Raw genomic sequence first — 23197 nt, forward strand, 5'->3', positions numbered from 1 at the left:
TATTGCCTGAAATCTGTCTGTGAGTTATTTCATTCTGTAATGAACCAGTGACTGCTTTTGAAATATCTAAATCACGAATTCCTGCTTTATGTTTATTTCTGCCTTTTTTATCGTCTATTTACTTATTACTATTTTCAAACTTAACTAAGTTTAAGCACATATTTCCTTTCTTTGTTCTGTCCAATTTAAAAACAAAAACAAACAAACAATAAAACCCCACAACCAGTCACTGGTGCCATAAGGAAAACCACATTTTTTATGCCTCATAGACAAAGTAAAGTTGGCTCACTTTCACTATCTATCCTATTCACTTCCCAGTTGTTTTTGTGTTTTGTTTTGGTTTGGTTTTTTTATAACGGGATCGAGGACTTCTGACTTAGATGGAACTAATCATTAAAGTTTTTTTAGATGCCTTTTCAAAAATGTTTACAGTTTTCACTCTATTTGGACTGTTTTTAGGATAATTAGCATACTTCAGTCCCTGTTTGCCTGCTCGTAACACTTTCTACCAGTGCTACTGTGACTACTTTTTCGCTCTTAGCTTTTTATTTTGATGCGTCCCTCTCAGTCAACTGGAATATTTTGAAGTTTTTTTCGTGAAGATATCTAGCTGATAAATTCCTAAGCACATTTGGTTTGTTCTTTAAAACTCTATAGACATGGGGGCGCCTGGGTGGCTCAGTCGGTTGGGCGTCCGACTTCAGCTCAGGTCACGATCTCGCGGTTCGCAAGTTCGAGCCCCGCATCAGGCTCTGGGCTGATGGCTCAGAGCCTGGAGCCTGCTTCCGATTCTGTGTCTCCCTCTCTCTCTGCCCCTCCCCCGTTCATGCTGTGTTTCTGTCTCAAGAATAAATCAACGTTAAAAAAAAATTAAAAAAAAAAAAGATAAAACTCTATAGACATGGGGGCGCCTGGGTGGTTCAGTCAGTTGGGCGTCTGACTTCGGCTCAGGTCAGGATCTTGCAGTTTGTGAGTTCGAGCCCCGCCTCGGGCCCTGTGCTGACATCTCAGGGCCTGGAGCCTGCTTCGAATTCTGTGTCTCCCTCTCTCTCTGCCCCTAACCCACTCGCATTCTGTCTCTGACTCTCTCACTCTCAAAAATAACTAGATTTAAAACACACACACACACACACACACACACACACACACACACACACAACTCTACAGACACAGAAATGTCTGTGGTTCCTTCTTTTCAAAAATAGTGACCAGAAAAAAAGCCACCCCCAATTTCACCAGATGTAAATATCACCTCTGTGAATTTCCACCCCCATCCCAACTACTTTGCAGAGATGGAAAGTGAGAGGAATTATGGGATATAGCCATGGAGAGGAACTCAGGGATAGAGTGGCCACAGCCTTCGAAAGTTGTTCGTCCTGTGGATGACTTGTACTTCAGAGATAGGGACACTGTGGCCGAGACTGAGGAGAACCATCCATTCTCCTCCTGCTCCTCAGGGTTTCATCTCTCCTCCAGGAAGGGGACATTCTTCCCAGCTTCTGGCAGGTCATTGAACTTAGTTTCTAGTGCTAGTTAAAGTTCACATCTTTATTTTATGAGTACTTTAAGGGAAAGGGAAAATCAAGGATGGAACATCAGTAACTTTCCTAATACCACATCTTGTAAGTTTTTGTTTTTTAATTAAATCGTTATGCTTATTGGGGTAGGTCTAGCACAGACCAGTAGCATAGATGTGGCATTTTCCTCAGAAAATGCTGGCTTTTTGCCACCAGTGTTCCTTCTGCCACTTAGAATTAGCCCTGCTGTTTCATCCATGTTCTGCCAAGATAATTCTGGAAAAACAATAAGAAAGAAGTTCATTTTTGTGTCTCCTCTACAGGTGACGACGGTTATTGGGAGTCTGAGTGCAGACACTGGAAAAGCTTCAACTGTACAAGTGAGCTATCTTCTTTTTTTTGCTACTCCAGTATGAAACAGGCTACAAAATTAATATATTCATAATTTAGGTTTCTTAGGTACTTTTGTATAAGTACACTGTAGGCAAAATTGTTCTTGCTTTTAACTATTTTGTAAGCCAGAATAACAAGTATGGTCACCACAGGATAAAATATGAAAGGAAACGCATACTTTACATACACACACACACACACACACACACACACACACGTACGTACATACATACATACATGAAGAATAAGAATGGAGTCCGGGAGAGTAACTATTGTCTGACTCAGTTTGAAGTCACTTCTTCCCATTGGCCTTCAGCTGTTAATGAGTTGGCCTTTTAGGTTATTTTAAATGCCTTTTATGGGCTAGAAAAGTTCTCTTTGTCCTTTTGACTTTGAGTTTTTCTGGAAGATTTTAAATCTCAATCTACCTTTGTGGTGGTAGTATTTGAAAAACCACAAAGAATGCTAAAAGGGAAGGAAGGAAGGAGTACGCCTTTTTTTTTTTCTTTTTTCAGTTCTAGGCAGTTATTTTACCCTGCTTCTTTCCTAAGTACTTGATCATTCTCTACCCACATGATAAGCTATATGTCAGGACCCGGAATGCTGATGTAGCTCAATGACATATCAAGTGCTTACCAGAACGCTAGGAATAGGTGAAGAAACTCAGTCCGCTAAGCATTGCATTATCATTTTTAACTCGTCAGTTTAGACTTTCAGTGTTACATCAGGCCTCTTTCTTTCTTTTTTTTTTTTTTAACCAAACAGTAAAATAAAAGACAAAATTAAAAGCGTAAATGCAGCCCTGGGTTAGAGTTTTGTTGCCTTTAACTAGCAAAATAAGAATGCTTTATTGGAATCATAAATATTTGATACACTGCATTATTCTTCTTGAAGTACTCAAAGTGATTACAAAGACAAATGGTATTTTAATGGAGTCAAGATGACTTTGCTGTGTCAGAGTTCAGAATTCATCAATGTTTTGTTAACTGGTAAAAACAATGGTTTTCTTGCCGCCGATCTTCATTGCTGGCCACAAAGTCCCAGAAGTTCCTTTGCCTAACTTACAGTAGGACGCTGAAGAGTTTAAAAATCAAGAGTCGGTAGTCCAGAGCTGACTTATTTCTTAGGCACGGTGCCCGGATCCCTGATACTTTTAAAGGCCCATGAAAATGTTTTCATTTTAATTTCTTTTTCAAAGCAGGAGATGAGTGAATGCAATGGTGAATATAGGATAGTGAAGCTTGGGCTGGATGACGTTTTTCTTTGTAACAACGCAGTTGTAAAGTGTAACTTTTGGCATTTCTTATGGAGGAAGGGGCCAGAGCGCCCACAAAAGTCTGAGTCACCATCAGGCGCCCTCTGCATATGTGAGACCCCGTCACTCGCATGCATTTTTCTTTCTTTTTTGGGAGAGAAGTAATTATTTCTGTTTTAGAAATGATCGTCTTCTCTGTGAATGAGTCCGCGGACTCGTCTGCTCATCAGCGAGAGACACGGTTCTCGCTGCAGAGAAAAGTAACGTGTTGTTAGGCGTAGGAGCTGTGACTATCGGTGCTGTTTCTCTGGAATAAAATCCATATTTTTCCCTCGAGAGACCCACTGATACTCTGTTAGCTTTATAATATGATACAGAAAAATAAGGAAAGGGAAAGCAAGACTTGACTCAGGAAGCTGTGGTCTGTGTCGGACAAGCGTTTTGCCCAAGGGGTGTGTATCCCCGAGCCTGGTGGCTCAGCCGGCCTCCTTGCTGCCACGGGAGTCTAGAATTTTCCTCCTTCCATAGCCGCTCATCTCTGTTACCAGGTGCACACCATTTTCAATGGCCGTGACGGATCTGGTTTCGTTTGTGTCTAAAGCCCGGATCTGGTTATAGAGAAAATAATTCTGTTAGTCTTCAACGGTACTGACTATATAAATTGTGTCTAGAATACCTCCTGAAAGTCACTTGTTGATTTTAAAGCAAGCGCGTTGCATGTCTGGAGAACTTTTTTTTTTCAAAATAGGCAACTCGCTCAAAGATAAACTACCTGAGAGCTAGGCTCTTTGTCTCTTTTGTTCGTTGCTATTTTGTTCGAGAAAAAGCCAGACGTCAAAAAGAAGCTCAAATATTTGCCCAAAGAATGAATGGGCTAACGTCCTCCTTTAGAAAAACCGTATTCTGAAGTTGCTTTGGGCGTGTAAGCGGACTGCTAGCCCTCTCCTCCTTAGACCGGCAAGCATCCGGGCATGCACACACAAAAATGGACATGGCACGTTAATATAAAATTGTCATCTACCAAACTGTTACCCGCCAACTACGTAAGAGCTGTCCTCTCTACGTGAGCAAGCCAGTGTGGGGAGGGGGGGGTACCACTCAATCAGATGAAGTCAGGAAAGCAAGAGAATTCTAGAGAAAGGTGCCCCTCGCCCCAGCTATTGGAAACGTAAATCTAGAGGTGTAAACAGAATCACCTGACTTTAATTAATGGCACTTGGTGAGGTGGTCCTGGTTTACTGAAAAGTCAGAGGAGCGTGGCCCTATTTCGCATGGTTTGTTGACTCGAGGAGAACTGGAATGCGTTATTTTTCTGTCCACGTGCCATGAGTGTGCGCGTGTGTGTAAGAGAGAGAGAGAGATTCAGCTTCAAGACTGCATTTTAAAGCAGCCCCCCCAAATATATGCGTTACACACACCCACGTGTACATTTTCTTTCTTTTTTTTTAAAAACATTTGAATGTTTATTTATTTATTTTGAGAGAGAGAGAGAACGAGCAGGGGAGGTGCAGAGAGAGAGAATCGCAAGCAGTTTCCACGCCGTCAGCACAGAGCTTGATGTGGGGCCTGAACCCATGCACTGCAAGATCACGATCTGAATCGAAATCAGGAGTCGGATGCTTAACTGATTGAGCCTTCCAGGCACCCCCGTGTTTTTTTTTTCCTGAACAAACTTGCCCCTGCATTTGATTCTCATTGTGTCCTTGTCCAGGGTTCCACCCGCCCTCTGATGAAGGTATGTTGGGACAGAGCTGCCGTTAGGAGTGCACAGTATGGAGCTGCCCAAAGAGCAGAAAGATGCCAACTAAATATTCTAACGCCTGCACCAGGCGCCGGGGCGCTTGAGTGTCCTGACCTTTACTACTCGTGCTAGCAGTTTCCGAGCCCCTTCTGAGGTCAAGTGGGGGTGCAGGCTAGTGGGGCGGTTTCTAGCGAAGATCCTGAAGACGAGATGTGGTATGTCTCCTGTGCCAGATTTGCCGTCACTAAGCGCTGCCATGATGGCTCCTGAGGGTCCTGCAGGGGGGTCGCGCTCTTCTCTGGAGGGTAGACATCCCTCGTGTCTCCCGTCCCCACACGATGACTCTTACTGCCCTTACGAGAGCAGTGCATGATGCACACGCATTGAACCCAGGTCACCAGCTGCTTCTGTGGTACCTCCAGAGGGTACAGTCCTGGAGCTGAGGGCTTTGTGGGATTGAATATTGAGGCTTATTACCCCCAGGACTTACAAACAATACAATGCAGGCATGCTTGGGGAGGGATCAGCTGTTTAGTCCCTCCGTGTCCTGTGGGTGTCCTCGCCACTGTGTTCCCAAGGCCCTGTAAGAGTGTTACTCAGGGTGATAGATTTGTTGGATGGCAGCTAATGGAAGGCTCACCAGTGGCTGCAGCGTAAATCATTCGCACTGCGAATAAATAACTTGTTGTATTGAACTACACACTGCTAATCATATAACCATCCAGCGGAACTCTTGGCCCAGTGCTGGAGGATAGGGCTTCACGTAGGATGGGATCTTTAAAAAGTCATCGAGATGCTTTCCTTCTGCTTCGTCCACTGCAAAATCCCCTGGGTATCTCTTGACGTGCAGTGTCATAAAAATGATTTTTTTAGTGTGTCATCAAAGATTAAAGGTGTTATAGCTAAATATAGTGGTTACAAAAACATAGCACAAAATTACAGCACTCAGAAAGAGGTACAGATTTGACTCTGCCCAAGCATTGGGCATCTCTCCTCCATTAAAAAGTATCTCCTGGGGCGCCTGGGTGGCCCAGTCAGTTAAGCATCCGACTTCAGTTCGGGTCACAGTCTCTCACGGTCGGTGAGTTCGAGCCCCGCGTCGGGCTCTGGGCTGATGGCTCAGAGCCTGGAGCCTGCTTCCGATTCTGTGTCTCCTTTTCTCTCTGCCCCTCCCCCATTCATGCTCTGTCTCTCTCTGTCTCAAAAATAAATTAAAAAAAAAAAAAAAGTTAAAAAAAAAAGTATCTCCTATTGGGGTGCCTGGGTGACTCAGTCTGTTGAGTGTCTGACTTTGGCTCAGGTCACGATCTCGCGGTTCATGGGTTCGAGCCCTGCGTCGGGCTCTGTGCTGACAGCTCGGAGCCTGGAGCCTGCTTCAGACTCTGTGTCTCCCTGTCTCTCTGCCCTTCCCCTGCTCACACTCTGTCTCTCTCAAAAATAAAATAAACATTAAAAAAAAAATGTATCTCCTATTAAGGAGTTGTTGAGATCGGCCGCACCAACAACGTGAAATGTGCCCCACACGATGGGACTATACACTTAAAAATGGCTAAGGTGGCAAATTTTATGTTATGTGTATTTTACCACGATCAAAAATTTCAAAATATTTTTTGAAAGTATCACCGGAAGTTTGCATAGCTTAAGCTGGGGTAGAGATTAAGGGGTGAGGAGAGAGTGGAGGGGGAAGACTTTCTCGCTGCAGATCTGTGTCATTAGGGAAAGGTATGACAGGGTCCCCAGCTATTCTCGAGAAAAAAAAAACAATATTAGTTAAAAAAAAAAAAAAAGTCCTTGTTTTCTCATGAAAGGATGACCTTTGGAATGAGGAACTAGTTGCTGTTCCTGGCATGGAGCATTAGGGGATTCTCAGGACAGTATGACCTCAATTTTGTGGAATTATGGCAATAGGTTTCTGTCAAAAACAAGGAGGGGGTGGGGGTGGGGGGCTTCACGGTGAAATAGCTGGGGTTTGAGCAAGGTTGGTGAGTTCCTCTTTCTATAGAGCCTTTACCACACTGCTCTAAGTTCCATGTCTTCAAGGAGGTGCTATGGGCAGGCTTTCTCAAACTTGAGCATGGACCGTCTCCCCACAGCCTCCACCTGGCCCGGCCTTACAGGGTTTTTTTTTTAACCTGTCAACCGTGTTGTTCTGTGGAAGGTAGTTTGGTGAATACAGACGCAAGGCCAAGTGTGGGAACACAAACATAGAAATTGCTTGTAGAAAGAAATAGAGAAACAACCAAAGCCAGAATTGTGACCCGTCCCCGTAGGAGGAGCTTGGAGAGCGGACACTTCTGGACCACAAAGCCCTGCACGCCAGCTCGGGGTGCCCCATCTCCATACCCAGTAACGGGGCCGGGCCTCGCGTCTGCTCATTAGAAATCCCTCACCTTCGGCGTTCCCCTCAGAGCGACCCTAAGGTTCCGTGTCTGAAACTTGTGGAGCACCTTGAAAGCATTTAGCTAAGCCACTGGCTCAAGGATCGGCAAAGATGATGTTCGGTCATCTGAAATTCTAATGTGGAAGAAGGTTGCCTTAGATCTTTCACTATTAACCTACGTCCGGTCTAATAACATGTGATAGATTCCGATGGGCTCCTTATGTGAACACATTTCCTGGAAGTGGCGTAAAATTCCTTAGCCCGGGTCGTAATTGATACATTGTTAAAGGTGATGTTTCAGGATCGTTTCATAAGTGAGGGCGTACTTTGTATGAAATATGAAGTACAAAGCACCCCGCATTGTGAAGGGTACCAAGGCAAGAAGAAAAGGCTTCTGCCCTTGGAGAAGTTCTAAGACACAACTAACAAATAACCTTTCTGTGAAGCAGTATATGATAAAGACTGGCATCAGAAATGTATTTTACCGGAGAGCTTAGAAATGTGATCCGAAGAGATGTACTTCCCGTATAAATTGTTCACTTCTGGGACCGCCTGGGTGGCTCAGTCAGTTGAGCGTCCGACTTCGGCTCAGGTCGTGATCGCACGGCTCATGAGTTCAAGCCCCGCGGTGGGCTCTGTGCTGACAGCTCAGAGCCTGGAGCCCGCTTCCGATTCTGTGTCTCCCTCTCTCTCTGCCCCTAACCCACTTGCATTCTGTCTCTGTCTCTCTCAAAAATAAATAAACAATAAAAAAAAATTTTTTTTAAGTTGTTCACTTTGGTATGTTCTCTGTCTTTGAAAATGATGCTTCTTTTTTGTTGGTGGAGTATGAAGTTATCGGTTAAGTCAAAACCGTTTAATTGTTATTCGCATCATCAGTATCCTTACTTTTTTCCCACTTTTTTCCGTGTCATGTTCTGAGAGGGCTGTTTTAGAGCTCTCACTGTATTAGTGAATTGTCGGTGTTTCGTTATAATTCTGTCAGCTTTTCCTTTATGTGTTTCAAAGCTATGCTTTAGATACGTTAAGGTACACAAGTTGTTCCCTTATCATACAGCGAGGTGCAGGTAATGGTTGTATTTTAGAAACCAGATGGAGTATCATATCCCCATGAAGGACGGGGTCACGCAGGATTATTGGAGGTTTCATGCTCGTAACATCTGCAGCTGAAAATCTACCTAGGATAGGCCCACCAGGGGCTTACCCGGGGACCATCTAATGGGCACGGAAAAGCTGTCACCTAAAATGTCAGAAGAACCAGATGCGCCCAGTGGTGCCACATCTGCTTTCAACAGCTGTAGATAATGAATCCAGTGTCTGGAACAGACAGCTAGTTTTAATATTTGAGACACTTGTGGAAGCCCTGGACCAGACTCACCAGTCTTAAGAAGTCAGAATTATCCACCATGGCCGGCAGTCATCAAGGCCTGCGTTCATGTGGACTGCGTAATGCTGCTCTCACCATCACCTCTGCCTCGGCCCCTTTCTTCCCGTTCCAGACCCCAGGCATCTCGATTTCAATTGCATTTTCCGAGGTCCGCATGCTGTTAGAAGTGTGTGTTTTATTGCCCAACACCGTCATGGCTGTTCTGGGCCATAAGGGAAGCCTGTTCTGGAGGAAGATTACATTCGTGATAAAGACTTTTTAAGGTTAAGTTGGGCATTAAAGCAATCATTGTGTTTTAAAATTGAAAGACACAGAGTTGCAATTGATCTTAAGTCCTGCATTAAGTAGAGTATTTTCTTTTAATATTCTTTGTCTTAAAAAAAAGAAAAAAAGTGGAGTCTGCTTTCTTAAAATGTTGTAACTTCACATATATTCCTTTGATTTCTAAAGCGTGGTCATTCAGAGGAAAACAGAGTGGACCAATTTCACAGGTCCTCATGGATGGAATATTGGAGCCACCAGGCTCTTAGCCAGATGACCAACAAATCATGTGTCTCTGCTTCCCCTTTTATTTCTAAGCCCTCTGCCTCAGTACTGACTCTCTTTCCTGGGTGTTTCCAGTTGGGGAGCTCCCAGTCACCTCCAAGGTCACTTATTCCTCAAACTAACTTCTAAATCCTATTTGAGGAGATGAAGATATTTTTGTGCGTGCTTCTCATTGTAAATGCATGTTTGACATTTCTTTCCCTCCTCCCCGCCCCCTCCCCGTCCCCCAATACCTAATTTGTCACCAGATCTCACTAAATTTTCCTCACCATCTGTTTGATCCTTCTTTTCCATTTCCACGGCCCTTCATAAAGGGAAACGCTGATCACTTGAGTATTTACCACACACTGTGCACTACATTTAGCCCTTGAACCACACAGGTTTGAACTGCACGGGCCCACGTCCACATGGATTTTTTTCACTAAATACAGTAAAGCCCTGTAAATGTATTTGCCTTATGATTTCCTTAATAAGATTTTCTTTCCTCTAGCTTACTTTATTGTAAGAAGAGGGTGCGCTTTTTGGGGGAGGGGGGCTTTTTTGGCAACTCATGTACCCTGGAACCCATGCCCCCACGATTCGACCGCATTAAAGAGCCTGAAGAAGATTTTATTGTAAGACTACAGTATATAATACATGTATACAATATATGTTAATCGACTGCTTATGTTATCAGTAAGTCTTCTGGTCAACAGTAGGCTATTGGTAGCTAAGTTTTGAGGGGAATCAAAAGTTACATACCAATTTTCAGCTGCATCAGGGGCGGGTTAAGGGCACTGACCCTCACGTTGTTCAAGGGTCAGCTGTCTATACTTTTTCTTACTTAATTCTTTTAGCTTTGTGCAGTTATTATCATGAATTGAACTTCCCATGTTAGGACACTGAAACTCTCAGAAATTTAAGTCATTGCCCAAAGTCACAAAATTAATTAGAAATTAAAAAAAAATTTTTTTAACGTTTATTTATTATGGACAGACAGAGACAGAGCATGAGCAGGGGAGGGGCAGAGAGAGAAGGAGACACAGAATCCGAAGCAGGCTCCAGGCTCTGAGCTGTCAGCACAGAGTCTGACACGGGGCTTGAACTCACAGACCGTGAGATCATGACCTGAGCCAAAGTCGGACGCTTAACCGACTGAGCCACCAAGGCACCCCCAAATTAGCAATTTTTGAAATAGGACAAGTATAAACACCTGGGTACAACCCCAAGTCTAATATCTTCTTTGCTTCTGTGACATGTGAAATGCCACCCACAGCCTGGCTATACTGCGAGCCTGTGTTGCCACCTTGGGGCGGAAGGACCAGATTCTCTTTCTCTCATTTTTCTGAACTTGCAAACCTCCTGCTGCTTCTGCCCACCAGCCTGGTCTGCCCAACGTCTTGGGTTAATTATGTCGGGTGTCTGGTCTGAAATTCACAATGACGTGTTGCTTGCTCTGTAAAATCTGACCTTTCTAAACATGTCATCTTTAAGTCAACTCTTCCAGAAAATTGTGTTTTGTACCACTCAGAACCCTCTCCATTCCTTGGAGTTGGTCTGCAAGAAACACAGGGGGCTCTGGGGTCAGCGGGACCTGGGTGCGTATCTCTCCTTCTCTCTTCCCTGGGACCTCGGGCAAGTGTTTTGCCAATTTCATCTGTGAAATCACGGCCGTAAACTCACTTCAGTTTAACTGTGAGTCTAGAGAGTGCGTGTTCAGTGCCAACTGTAGTGAGAGCCTGGCCCCTGGCAGGCTCTCAAACGGAGCTGGAGGGTAGTAGCAGTAACACTATTATCTGGACCTTATCTCTCCTTTTAAACTCAGTTCAAATTCCTCCTCCTGTTTAAATTACTCTGAACTGATTTTATCTGCCTGCTCCTCAAAGCTGCGGTATCAGTTAGACTGCGAACAATGCATTTAGCAATTTTAATTATGTGACGCTGCCTTGCGATCTTAAAAATGCATCTTGAGATGCCTTCTCGAGAGCTGTTCATTCCTGCTCTAATGGACTGAGGTAATTCAAAGGCTGAGCTAGGTCTTACGCATCGTATCTAGGCTGGTGCCTGATACATAACTATTCACAAACTTTTTTGATACGTGATTAAGAAATTTCACATTCATTCATAAGAAATCAATACGCTGAATTGGTTTGAAATATAGAGATATTTACACCCAGGTAGGTGCCTCTATCGTACATGATTAGCCCAAATTTCTTTGTCCCTAGTTCTGAATGTGAAGACTATTGCAGAGTAAATTTTAAAACTCCAAGACATTTCATTATCCAATATTTCTTTTTAAAAAATTTTTTAATGTTTGTTTTTGAGAGACAGAGAGAGACAGAGAACGAGCAAGGGAGGGGTAGAAAGAGAGACACACACAGAATCTGCAGCAGGTTTCAGGCTCCGAGCTGTCAGCACAGAGCCCGATGCGGGGCTCGAACCCACAAATGGTGAGAGCAGACCTGAGCCGAAGTCGGACACCCGACAGACTGAGCCACCCAGGTGCCCCTAAAACTGTCTATCACACCCTTAAAACATGGATGTGTATGCGGTCATTTGTTCTTCTTGGGATAACTCCAGATTAGGAAGTATTCTGATTTTCCCCGTAACTGTTATTTTCCAGGCTTAATTTTTTTTTTTTCTTTCTCATGCAGCCCTCCACTTTTCTTCTTTGCCTCTTCAGTCCAATCACTTTTTCTCCCCGCCCCCAACCAGGTTTTCCCTCAGGAGAGTCTGCTGGAGAGGACAACACTGTTCTTTATGCCTGAGGAAAAGTCTTAGAGATGAAAATGTAGCCTCACTTTGTCACTTTTAAGCTGAAGGCACGGCTTGGTTCGTTATGGGCCTTTTAGCTTTACTTAACCACTCTTTATTTACAGCAGAGTCTTAAAACTCCACACTTTATCTCTCATTTTAACTGGAGGATCGGAGCCCCTCTCTAGACAATGTAAGGATTGTTGAAAGAAACATCATTTGAAGCAACTTGCAGGCAAGGTGTGTGTTTCATCCTGAAGTCTTGCACAAAGACTGTTTCTAAGCAAAAAAATATATATGACCAATCTGAGCAATCTGTGGCCTACGTAGAAGAAGTGATTTGTGGAAATATTTACTTGGGGCAAAGGAAGTCTCCTTGGTCCGCTGGATCTCAAAAGTTGTAAAATTGAACTGCGTGAGATCCTTTGAAGAAGGAATCCCCATTCCGGGAAGATGGCCTTGTGCTTTCTTGGGGCTGAGGAAGGGGGTGAGGGGTTAAGCCACTTCCCCCAGCTGTCGAGACGTGTCATCGCATCACATGCCCGGCTTGGTGAGCGAATCTCCTTCTCTGTGCCCTCGGCCTCGACGTCTGCCTGTGAGGCGATGCTAGCTGGAAAAAGCCTCAGAGGATGTACAGGCCAAGGCCGGCTTGCCCACACCACCACTGGGATCTAGCAAGATCTCTCTCTTCGCAAAATGCCCTCTCGAAAAACCCCTCCAAAATTTCTCAAGAGCACTTGAACATTCGTGACTGGCGGTCTGTCGGGAAGGACTGGGAACTGACGAGGGTTCGGGCAGTAAAATTAGGTATATACACAGCATAGGTCATGTGAAGCCATCTTCGATTCAAGCCAGGGTGATTTTCCAACAGTTCATTTGAAAAATACTTTGGGGTGTATTTTTTCCTCATTAGACATAAAACCATGCATGAGGAGTCCTCAAGCAGACAGAGCCTACTGAACCCATACTGGTCCCGAAATGCAATCTTGTGCCTACATTAGGGCCATTTGGAGGGTGGGGTCCTGTTACCTACATTCTTTCCCCACTGTTCCCACAAACAATTGAAAGTCTGGTATTTGTAGGCGAACCTCACCTCCTGGAGAACTTCTCACAACTAGAGAATGTGGCACCCACGTCTTGTATTGGGTCATGTATCTTGATATCAGACTTTAGAGATTCGCACATGAGCTATTAAACTATAGTCATAAAGACATAAGTAATCGTGTGTAAGAATGAAACCGTGGAGCTTCAGGGACACATCAGGGCAATAATAGGAACACAGTGTATCACACTTTGAAGTTTTATGCTTTGACATCTTATCCCAGTTAAAATTTGGAAACTCTAAGACCTAGGCGTTCTCATTTATTTTGTAGCAAGGGCTTAGGTGGAATGCGTTGGGATAAGCAATAAAATAGCACCTCATATGCCGAGGGGGGGATGAAGACATGGTGGGGATGGCGACCGAGCCTCATGGGGGCTCAAACAACATGTGCACGATACGTACATATCGCGAAAGGAGAAATGAGAAATATACCCATTGTGACCGCGTGTCCCACAGTGAGCGTTTGCTAGTCGTGGGTAATGCGAGGTTGAAGGAGAAAAGGAGAGGATAAGGACATCTTTGCCTTTCCCTCCCTTCAACTCCTCATCTTCCCAGTTAGGGCTACCCACCCCCCTGGCATCTGAGACATGTTGTTCCAGAAAGACACTGATAACCTACAGCTGGAGCCCACCTTGAGGATCACTGGGTGTGAAAAAGCTTTTATGTGGCTTTTTATATGGCTGGGAACCATATATACCATTAGGACCTGGAACACATTTTCCTGTAGAAATAAACAACCATGTACCGGGAGTCTTTTGGAACATGCTCCATTTTTAAATTGGTTCTGCCTGTACGTGTACAGTTGAGTGAGCCTGGGAACAGAATAGGAAAACCCTGGATTCTCTTGGGGGATGTAAGGCTTCTTTCCTTTGGAACTCAGTGAACTTTCCTACCACCTTGTGCACCCAGAGACCAGTCCCAGCTATGTATTTCTTAGATACAAAATAAAATTTCAAAGTTTTCCATGTGCCTTTTTAACGAACCTGAGCTTTCCTATCTGAGAAACTTTAAACACTTATGAAATGATTATGATGCTCATGGGGTCACTTAAGAGTACAGAGAACAGATGGTAAGAAGGTTCGTTGACATGACCAGCTGACCTCCTGTGAGATATTGAACACTGTAATTTATTTTTCTTCCTCCATGATCGTTCTTCTGACCGTCTTGAAAGACAGCCAAGAAAACTTTCTCTTCTAATTATTTCCAACTACTTCTCGGCAGTTCATTCAGACTTACGATTAAACAAATCATCTGGGCTTTGGGAGTACCAATTTAAACATCAAATGTTTGCATTTATATTGCAGAGAGAGGATTAATTCTCTCTCCCGCCACCAGGTTTAGCCTGAAAGGCCAATTATTTGCTTTTGCTCACTCTTGTATACTGAGCAGTTGTTGAGTAAATGGATTAAATAATATGGTATCTTGAGTCAGCAAAATGTGTTTCCCAAGTGAAACATTTAGAGAAAAGGGCAAGCATTTTGTATTTTAGATTTATAGCAAATTGAAGACTTATATTCTAAGGAATTTTTATTTTAGCAGATCAGTGTATGTTCAGGAAGAAAATGCTAGAGCTACGTAAGGCACTTCCTTTCCTAACATTCAAAGCACATGCACAGTTATTACATTTTTTTATCTCCCACAACCCCATCCCCAAGGCTTCTGCTTTCCCTGCTTTACGAGTTTCATTGGGTTTTTCCCTGCCCTGGGTTTTTACTTTATCAGATAGAATGTTTTCAACTATAAGAAAGACTGTAGTTCAAATTTGTTGAAACAAAAGGAAATTAATTACTAATCTATGGAAGGAATATGTCCTTTAGGGTTCATTGACTCTTAGGAACATCACTGATAATTCAGTTTGCCCCCATCTTTCTTGGCTTCTTTCTCTGGCAGATTCTCCTAAATGATCGCAAAATGGCTGCCAGACACAAATGGTTTAACAGATTCCTTTGTCCATCTGCACCAGGAGAAAGAGAGGGATCTCTCCCTAGCCATGGAATACAAGTCCCTTCTTCCAATCCAATGGTCTCTTACATCACAGAGAGGAATAACCGCACCAAGAATGCCATGAACTGATTGGCTTAGATTAACCAGGATCCACCAATACAGCTGGGGATGGGATCAGCTGCACCCTTACCACATGACGGTGAGTAGAAGAGATGAAGAGGTAGACACTTCAACGAAACAAGGGCTTGTTGGGAAGGGAGAGGTAGAGAATAGGTGTTGGGTGAACAATCTACAGTGCCCACGGAAGTGAGGTTGTTGTACTTGTCGCATTTTTATTTTCTAAATGAAACTTAGTTCTGAATATAATCTGTCAACTCCTGGCTCTTATCCCTTTGGAGACTGTCCATTGTTCTAGAAAGTTCCTCAAGTTATTTCTTGGCACCTTGGAGAAAGGGGACCACGTCTCAGATTATGAACGACTGGGGTGTTGTCTTCATCTTTTGGTCTTAGTTGCTGAGTCTCCATGACCGGAAGGTGGCAGCCATCCAGCCTACCATGCTGTCCAGAATCACCCATGCGCAGAACCCACCCTGGACCAATTGGTGCTTGGTTTTTGGAGCATGTGCCAGAGTCAGACTATACTCTCTGCAGAGCTGGAGATGTCGCTAATGTCTCATGGAATTTTAAGTGAAAATTATTCTGTTAGAAAATACCGTCTGCTCTGCGTTCCTCTATCTTTAGGACTCGGACGTAGACCTTAGGCCCCATGGCGCCTGAGGACGGTAGACCAATAACTGAGCTGCTGGGAGCGGCTTCTAGGCTTGTGGCTTGGACAGCTGGATAGAAGTAGGTTGTAATCAGACAGGCAGGTTCCATGTGCTACTCAGGGCCCGGGTTAAATAGACCAACGTAGTCAATTTCATTACCTCCTCATCCCTTATCCCAATGCCTTGTCTGTAGGAAGATGTGTTCCAGTCCCCAGACATTAAGTCTGGGCTCAGAGTGCTTTAGAACTCAATCTGTGTGTAGGTTGCAAGTTACTTAAAGTGCAGTCGTTGGTGTCACTATCTTGTGTTGTCCTCCTTCTCCAACAACGTTACGTCATCGGAAAAGAAAGTTTTGGTGGGGAAAATGGAACTTTTTATCCTGCTTGTGTCAAGGCTTTAATGATTTAATTTAATAATTAATGTCAAAGCTCGGCACAGGGCTTTCTTCCTGCTGGATCGTGTTACTCAATTCCTTACGGGTACCAGCACAGACCGCTAGGGAAAGGCCTCTGTTTCTCTCAGCTATAAAACAGATGGTAAACGTCTCCCCCCACCCCCCCGCCCCAGCTGCTTCTGGCATTTGTTTCTTCATTCCTTAAGGTTTGTCAATCTAGGAACGTTGGTGAAGGTAGCATGGGGGGGCCCCACTCTGGAGCTCAGGTAATAGTCCAGTTAAGACCAAAGAAATGTGTAATCTATAAACTCAGCCTCAGGATGCCTGGGTGGCTCATTCAGTTAGGGGTCCAACTCTTGACTTCAGCTCCGGTCACGATCTCATAGTTTCGTGAGTTTGAGCCCCTCATGGGGCTCTGCGCTGTCCGTGTGGAGCCTGCTTGGCATTCTCTCTCTCCCTCTGCCCCTCCCCAGCTGGCTCGCTCTCTCTCAAAAATAAATAAATGAGCTTTAATTTTAAAACATTACACAAACAAGCAAACAAACTCGGCCTCAGTGCGCCTGTCTGCTCTAATGGGGCCTTGCTTCCACCTCTTAAGTGGAAATGGTGTCCTGACGGATGATCTGGTGTTGCCTTCCCTTCTTTCCACATTGGAAATGCCCCTTGTTTGAGCAAAAACTCCTTGTGGAAAGCAACGGCAACAGCAACAAAACATTGAACAGAGATGTATGATCTCTTCTGCGTCTTCCTTCACCCTGGCAGTTCTCTGGGTAAAAGAAGCAAGTTATACAAATACAATGTGGACAAAAGGTGTTACAAGGGTCAGATGTTCCCCTCTCAGCAGCTGGATGGAGTTATGGCCGTCTGAAGTCAGCCCGTATATTCAGATTGGAATGTTGCCCAGAGAAGAGGGTTGAGGAACAGTGTAGACTTGGCCTTCCTCTCAACAAACGGGGTCCCCACAATATACTACCGGCTCCCCCTTCAAGGGCATCTGTGGTCTGATTCTGTCCAGCTGTATCTCTGGTTTCTTTCCCAGCCCGTACCCCTCTGCTAACCTGAGTCTGTCTGTCATCTTGCCCCATTCATGAAACATCTTTCTTCTCTGCGTGGAGCAGAATTGTACTTTCCAGATAACCAGTGAGCCTTGTGTGTCTCTGCCCATCTCTGTGCTCGCTTCAGCCACACGGGGTATTAATTTTAGTTGTAAATACGCCCTGTTACTTATGAGAAAATCAGGGCCCAGAGAGACGTGGTGATGCCCCCAAACGTGCCCAGAACGCTTGCGCCAGAGACGGAACTGGAATCAAGATATCCTGTCTTCCAGCTCGGCATGGTTGCCATCAGACCAAATGCATTTATAAGATTCTTTATTTTCTTCGCAATGGGTCTGTGCGTGTCGTGTATATATTTATACGTATACACACATATTTTACACTAATGAACAGTAAGAAAGGTGGATTTTTAAAAACTGATTTGCTAAATTAGTCTGCAGCTGGGGATGCAAGCCATTCAAATCTTCCAATGTGAAAATTGGGCCTATTTAAACGTATATTAAGGCTGGGCTTATATTACCTTTGGTTACCTAATTATTAAGATTTCAAGTTTCTCAGATCCCTAAATACTTGATCACTAGCCTTTTAAAAGTGTATTGCTGTAGACATGACTTCTTTATTTGTTAATGTTCATTTATTTATTTTTGAGAGAGAGAGTGTGTGAGTGCAAGTGGGGGAGAGGCAGAGAGAGAGGGGAGACAGAGAATCCCAAGCAGGCTCCACACCGTCAGCACAGAGCCTGACACGGGGCTCGGTCTCATGAACTGTGAGATCATGATCTGTGCCCAGATCAAGAGTCAGATGCTTAACTGACTGAGCCACCAGACTCCCCTAGACTTCTTTTAAAAAAAAAAAAATTTTTTTTTAATATTTATTTTTGAAGGAGAGAGAGACAGAGTATGAGTGGGGGAGGGGCAGAGAGAGGGGGAGACACAGAACCCGAAGCAGGCTCCAGGCCCTGAGCTGTCAGAACAGAGTCCGACGCGGGGCTCGAACTCACAAATCGCAAGATCATGACCTGAGCAGAAGTTGGACGACTGAGCCACCCAGGCGCCCCTCCCCTAGACTTCTTTAAAAGAACTTCCACACATGACCTTATGGGTACTTAGTCTCTGGCTGTGGATCAACTCTAAGAAGGCTGCTTGCTTATAGTATCTGTTCAGTTCAGTCTGTGTTTTCAGCAAACTTGTAAGAGACAGCATTATGAGGTTTGCGTAGAATGGGCTTCTGTTTGTTACACATAATCTAACATCATGAAGTATCTGGGAAGAGAGTAGTTTGAAGCACAGAATCCAGTAATTCTGTCGAGTTATTGGACAACCTCTAATTATATAATTAATTTTCCCTGTTCATAGCCATCTAGTTTTTCCTATTTGCAGCAGATGTGTCTAAACAATATGCTTCAATAAATCAAGCAGAAGTATTTTCCTGCATTATAATTATCAACTACAACATTTTTTTGTCCAGCCTCGCCTCTGCTTAGCAACTTTTAGAGAAACTGAACTCAGAAGTCCAAAAATCAATGAAGCGCAGTGAAAAGCAGAATTGGCCCTCCCTTAGAACTAACAGTGATACTAAATCCAACAATAACAAGGAAAAATATTATCTTGTTGTTGTTGTGTGCTACTTGGCCCTTGAAAAGATTTCTCGGTCAATCAGTGGGTATAAAAGGTTTCAAGACCTCTTGTCTACTTGTGAGATGTGTGTCTAAAGAGACATAAAGAGCAGAAGTATTTGAAAATTGACTTATATACGAAAGTGGCTGAAATGCCTGTAGGCAAATAGGCCTTTCTAGGAATATGACAGTGAAGAGTGAGTCTAAAAGGCCACTTGCCTGGTTTCTGTAAGCTGGTTTCTGTTGGGTGTGAGAGCTTGTCTGTGAACTAGAAGGCTTCTTGCGCCCACGTATTGCTGTGTCCTCGTGCCAAACACATAGATTGCCATCTGTACCTGCCAAGAAACGACAGAAAGCCCTAGCTGCCCTACCATAACTTTCCTAAAAACATAACAAAAAAATTATCACGGAAGCATTAAACAATCAAAATACCTTCTAAACAAAGTGCAAGATGATTGGGTTCTTTATGGTTCCCTCAAATATGTTTCACCCTCTCTGTAGTTTAGTTCCAAAGAAAGAAATATGGTTTTTCTTTGGGAGCCAACATTTCCCTTTGTAAATTTCTGGATTTGGGGTGATATTTTGAGTTCTGTAATAAAATTTAATGGTCCATTTGAGAAATTGTACCCTTTTTGAGCATAGTTTCTATCACTGGGTTGTTGGAGGCAATTCTTAAGTGTTAGATTCTTCTTTGATCTATCAGGACTCAGTGGTTTCCATGGAGTCTTGCTGGCTCATGACCAAGGGAGAGCTCAGTGTTCTAGTCAGCTGGGGTTCAGTGTTCCTAATCAGCCCTGCCCTGAAATATTCACATGAAAGACTTTAAAATCAGAATGCTTTATATGGACCCATGAAAATAAGTTGATTGTTTGGCAGGGGAAGAGTACAGTAAAGGCTTAAAAACTTTTGTTTCTTTCATTTAGTTACATTTTGATATGTTTCTGGAAATACGGTCTTCGGATGGTACAAAACACATGGTTTTTCCAGTCCTTCTGCTTTGTGCACAGTAATACAAAACGGAATGTCTTATTTGACCTTACATGTAAATAAAACGAGAGCTAAATTATTGTGGCCAATATATTGCATACATCTGGCAGTAATCTTTTTATTTTATGGCAGTGACGACTCAAAGCAATTGCTAATCCTAATTTATTTTTCAACATTTTAACTTAAGCTTTCTTCTCAAGGCTTGTTTCTCCCCCACCTAGTTCTGTAGGACAGCTAAAATAAGATCACTGTAAATACCCACATTCATTTTTTTAACTCAGACATTTGCACGGCTACTCTGCGGATTCAGGAGAGACAAAAGGAGACCCGTGGCTTAGATCTAGCCCTCAAAAGGAGGGAGCAAAAGCCTTCAAGGCTCATGACTGTAGCAAGCTGGGATGTGTCTTTATTGCACAGAAGGAGTAGGAGCAAAGAGAAAGAAAAGATGACTTTTCTCTGAGTGGACGGAGATTGAAGAGGCTTCTGAGATAGCATTTGAACTTTTACAGAGGACATTCTCTGACCTAGTTTGATGCCTGACTCCCTTGCAGTTAACTTCTGTTTGCACCCATAAGGCTTCTGGGTAAGAGGAGAATTAACTCCTTCGCCAACAGGTAAGCTGGTGAGATGCTCTTTGGGGTCAATTTTTACTAAATTACTTTCAATGCCTTACTTGCTGTCAAAGTTGCTTGAACTATTTATTTAGGTCCTTTTGGCAGAATCCTGTGAAACAATTGATCCCATAGAGAACAATCCTGTACAGAATCTTGTAAAGAATGATTCTTAAGCTCAGTCAAGTTCTTACCAAAGGTGTTCTTCATGTTGACATTGTACTTACCCAGATTTTGACCTTAAAATGTATTTCTGATTTCCTTTTGAAACCATTCCTGGGATTACTAAGGGATTTTTGTATTTAAGGAAAGCAGTGGCTTTATTAATTTTTATCCCCGCTCCCTCAATGAAACTGATGTTTATTTTTCTTCATAAACCCCATGGATTTTGATGGAAATTTCAAGAAAAATACTTAAGGAAAACATTTTATACAATATTTTCATATGTGCTTCTGTTTTCAAAGTAACTAAACAATGAGGGATCAGTTTTCAAACGTCAATAATGTTGGGGGTGTTTTTCTAATAAAAAATTGACTTAAGCAGATTCTCTTTTCATAGCCTCTCACTGACTTTAATTTCATTGACTTTATAAGGAATATGATCCATTTAATTGTAGTTTTAAAGACACGTAGAAGTTAAATGTTGGGTTCATAACAAAGAATAAACCTAGGAGCAAAGCATAGGGCTGGAAGAATAATCCAAAATGAAAACACTGAGGAACTGAGCACAGCCACCACCTATGGCCACATGGACCTGCTCTACACAGTCCACCAGGGGTTGACCACAAACCCCTCTGGGAACGGAGGCCCCTGGAGTTGTGCCTACACGTCAGCCCTAGAGCTAACTAAGGGTTATTTTTAAATGTTTTTGCATCCTTGGGTTCATTCGGCAAACTTTGGGGCTCCTTGGTTATCCCAGGAATAATGGGGACACCCTGGATCACATATGTACTCATGGCTAAAAGACCTATTAGTAGTTGACTCCATGTGGTCCGTTTCGTTGAGGGAAATGACGTAATGTTAGAGCTCTTGTGTTGCTCCCTTTTGTCCGTCCTAAGGAGTGCTCTTTTAAAGAGCCGTTATGGGTAAGGGAGAGCCATTACAGGTAAGAAGTCACCAAAGCCCAACACTTTGAGGAGGGAGAGCAAAAGAATGCATGGGGGAGAGGGGCAGAAGGAGAGAGAGAGAATCTTAAGCAGACACCACACTCAGCATCGAGCCCAACATGGGGCTCGATCCCATGACCCTGGGATCATGCCCTGAGCTGAAACCGAGAGTCAGATGCTCAACCAACTGAGCCACCCTGGCGCCCCTGAAAAATGATTTTAAAGACCATTACAGCGTATGATTACAAATCATGGTGAGTGCTACGAATGGAGAAAACAGGGTACTCCTACGTGTACAGACTTTGTTGGCCGGGGGAATTGGGGAAGGCCCGTCTGAAGTTGGGCTGTGAATGAAAGAATGAAAAATGAAAGCCAGAGAGGCTGGGGAGCAATAGACAGGGGACAATGAGGTGAGATGGGAGGCAGGGTGGGGGGCTTGCAGGCCACATTAAGGAGTTTGGCTTTTATTCTAAGTGCAAGGAGACTATATTGACAGGTTTTAAGCAGGGGAGTGATGCAATCCAGTTTAAGTTTTTGAAGACTGATTTTATTTAGCTCTTGAGTAAGAGTGGAAAAAAATGGTAAGCAGTTAGGAACCTTTTGCACTAGGCTGGAGCCAAGAGCTAATGATCCCTCAGACCAGGGGGCCCCTGATGCTAAAGAAGTTATGCTCTAAGTCACACAAAAGATGTGTAGGTGTTACCAAGGAACCACTTTTCAGGTCACAGAAAGGGAGAGTAATACCAGAAGTCTTCACACTGGTATTTCCCTTACCCAACTCACCATATGAGTGTTGCAAAGGGCTCCCTCAGCCTGGGTTCTCTCTATACCATGGAGGAAATGAGAGCCTCGTGCCATGGATGTCCCCATGAATAAATTGTTACTCGGCGCTTTGCGGTACTATGCAAATTGTAGAAATTGCCTCTGCCTCCTCTCCTTTCCCTGCTGTTCCTTTAAGTTCTTGCGGGAAGCCAGAGGGCATTTATACTGTTTGATCTTAGAGATGTGAACATCAAAATTAAGGATGTTCGGTTGTCTTAGAAGTCGAACCCTTTTAAAAGATCTAATTAGCTGTTCATTTTAACTATAAGCCTATATTAAACCGATGCTGTATTTCACTAGTGGTAGCATTTAGGTGAAGTAAGAGAAGACAAAAAATTTTAAGTCATCATTCCCTTGACCCGTGTAATATAATTAATGGAAACTAATATATAAATATACATATTAAATTATCATCTTACACATAATATATAATCATTAATACATTTATTATATATTTATATTTATTATAATATCTTTACATATGAAAGGCATACATTAAATTGTTTATAAGCCACAAGACATAATTGGGGAATGTTTTTCATTAGTATTTTAAGTAATATTATTTTAAGCATTGATGCTTAATGCCTTCGGCTATTTGTTCACGTGCTACGACTTTTCCTCTGAATGTCACAAGAGAAAATCATACCAAAGGCTGTAGATTTAGAAGGAATTTTTAAAATGAGTAGGTATAACATCCCAGTTTTATTTTGTTTTGTTTCGTTTTACACAGTGACATAAAAGCACTCCCTTATCAGGCGTCATCCCTGCCCAGAAGAGAGATACAGGCACAGTCCAAACTGAATAAAACTTTAGCTGATAATTCAACTAACAAAAAGAGAAATA

The 23197-nt window shown here is 43.2% G+C and overlaps 1 protein-coding gene across 2 annotated transcripts in view; it reads left to right on the forward strand.

Annotated features, from left to right (window-relative positions):
- PLEKHG1 (pleckstrin homology and RhoGEF domain containing G1) overlaps window positions 1-23197 on the forward strand; it is a 232272-nt gene that overhangs the window by 53673 nt on the left and 155402 nt on the right. The window contains exon 2 of one of the 2 annotated variants that reach the window (XM_058735642.1): window positions 1841-1897. The exons of the other annotated variant lie outside the window; for it this stretch is intronic. The gene's annotated coding sequence lies outside the window, so the exon portion shown is untranslated. The remainder of the gene's footprint in view (window positions 1-1840; window positions 1898-23197) is intronic. 2 annotated transcript variants of the gene reach the window in all.

Source organism: Neofelis nebulosa, chromosome 6, assembly GCF_028018385.1.
Source record: "Neofelis nebulosa isolate mNeoNeb1 chromosome 6, mNeoNeb1.pri, whole genome shotgun sequence".
Classification (NCBI taxonomy): Eukaryota; Metazoa; Chordata; class Mammalia; order Carnivora; family Felidae; genus Neofelis; species Neofelis nebulosa.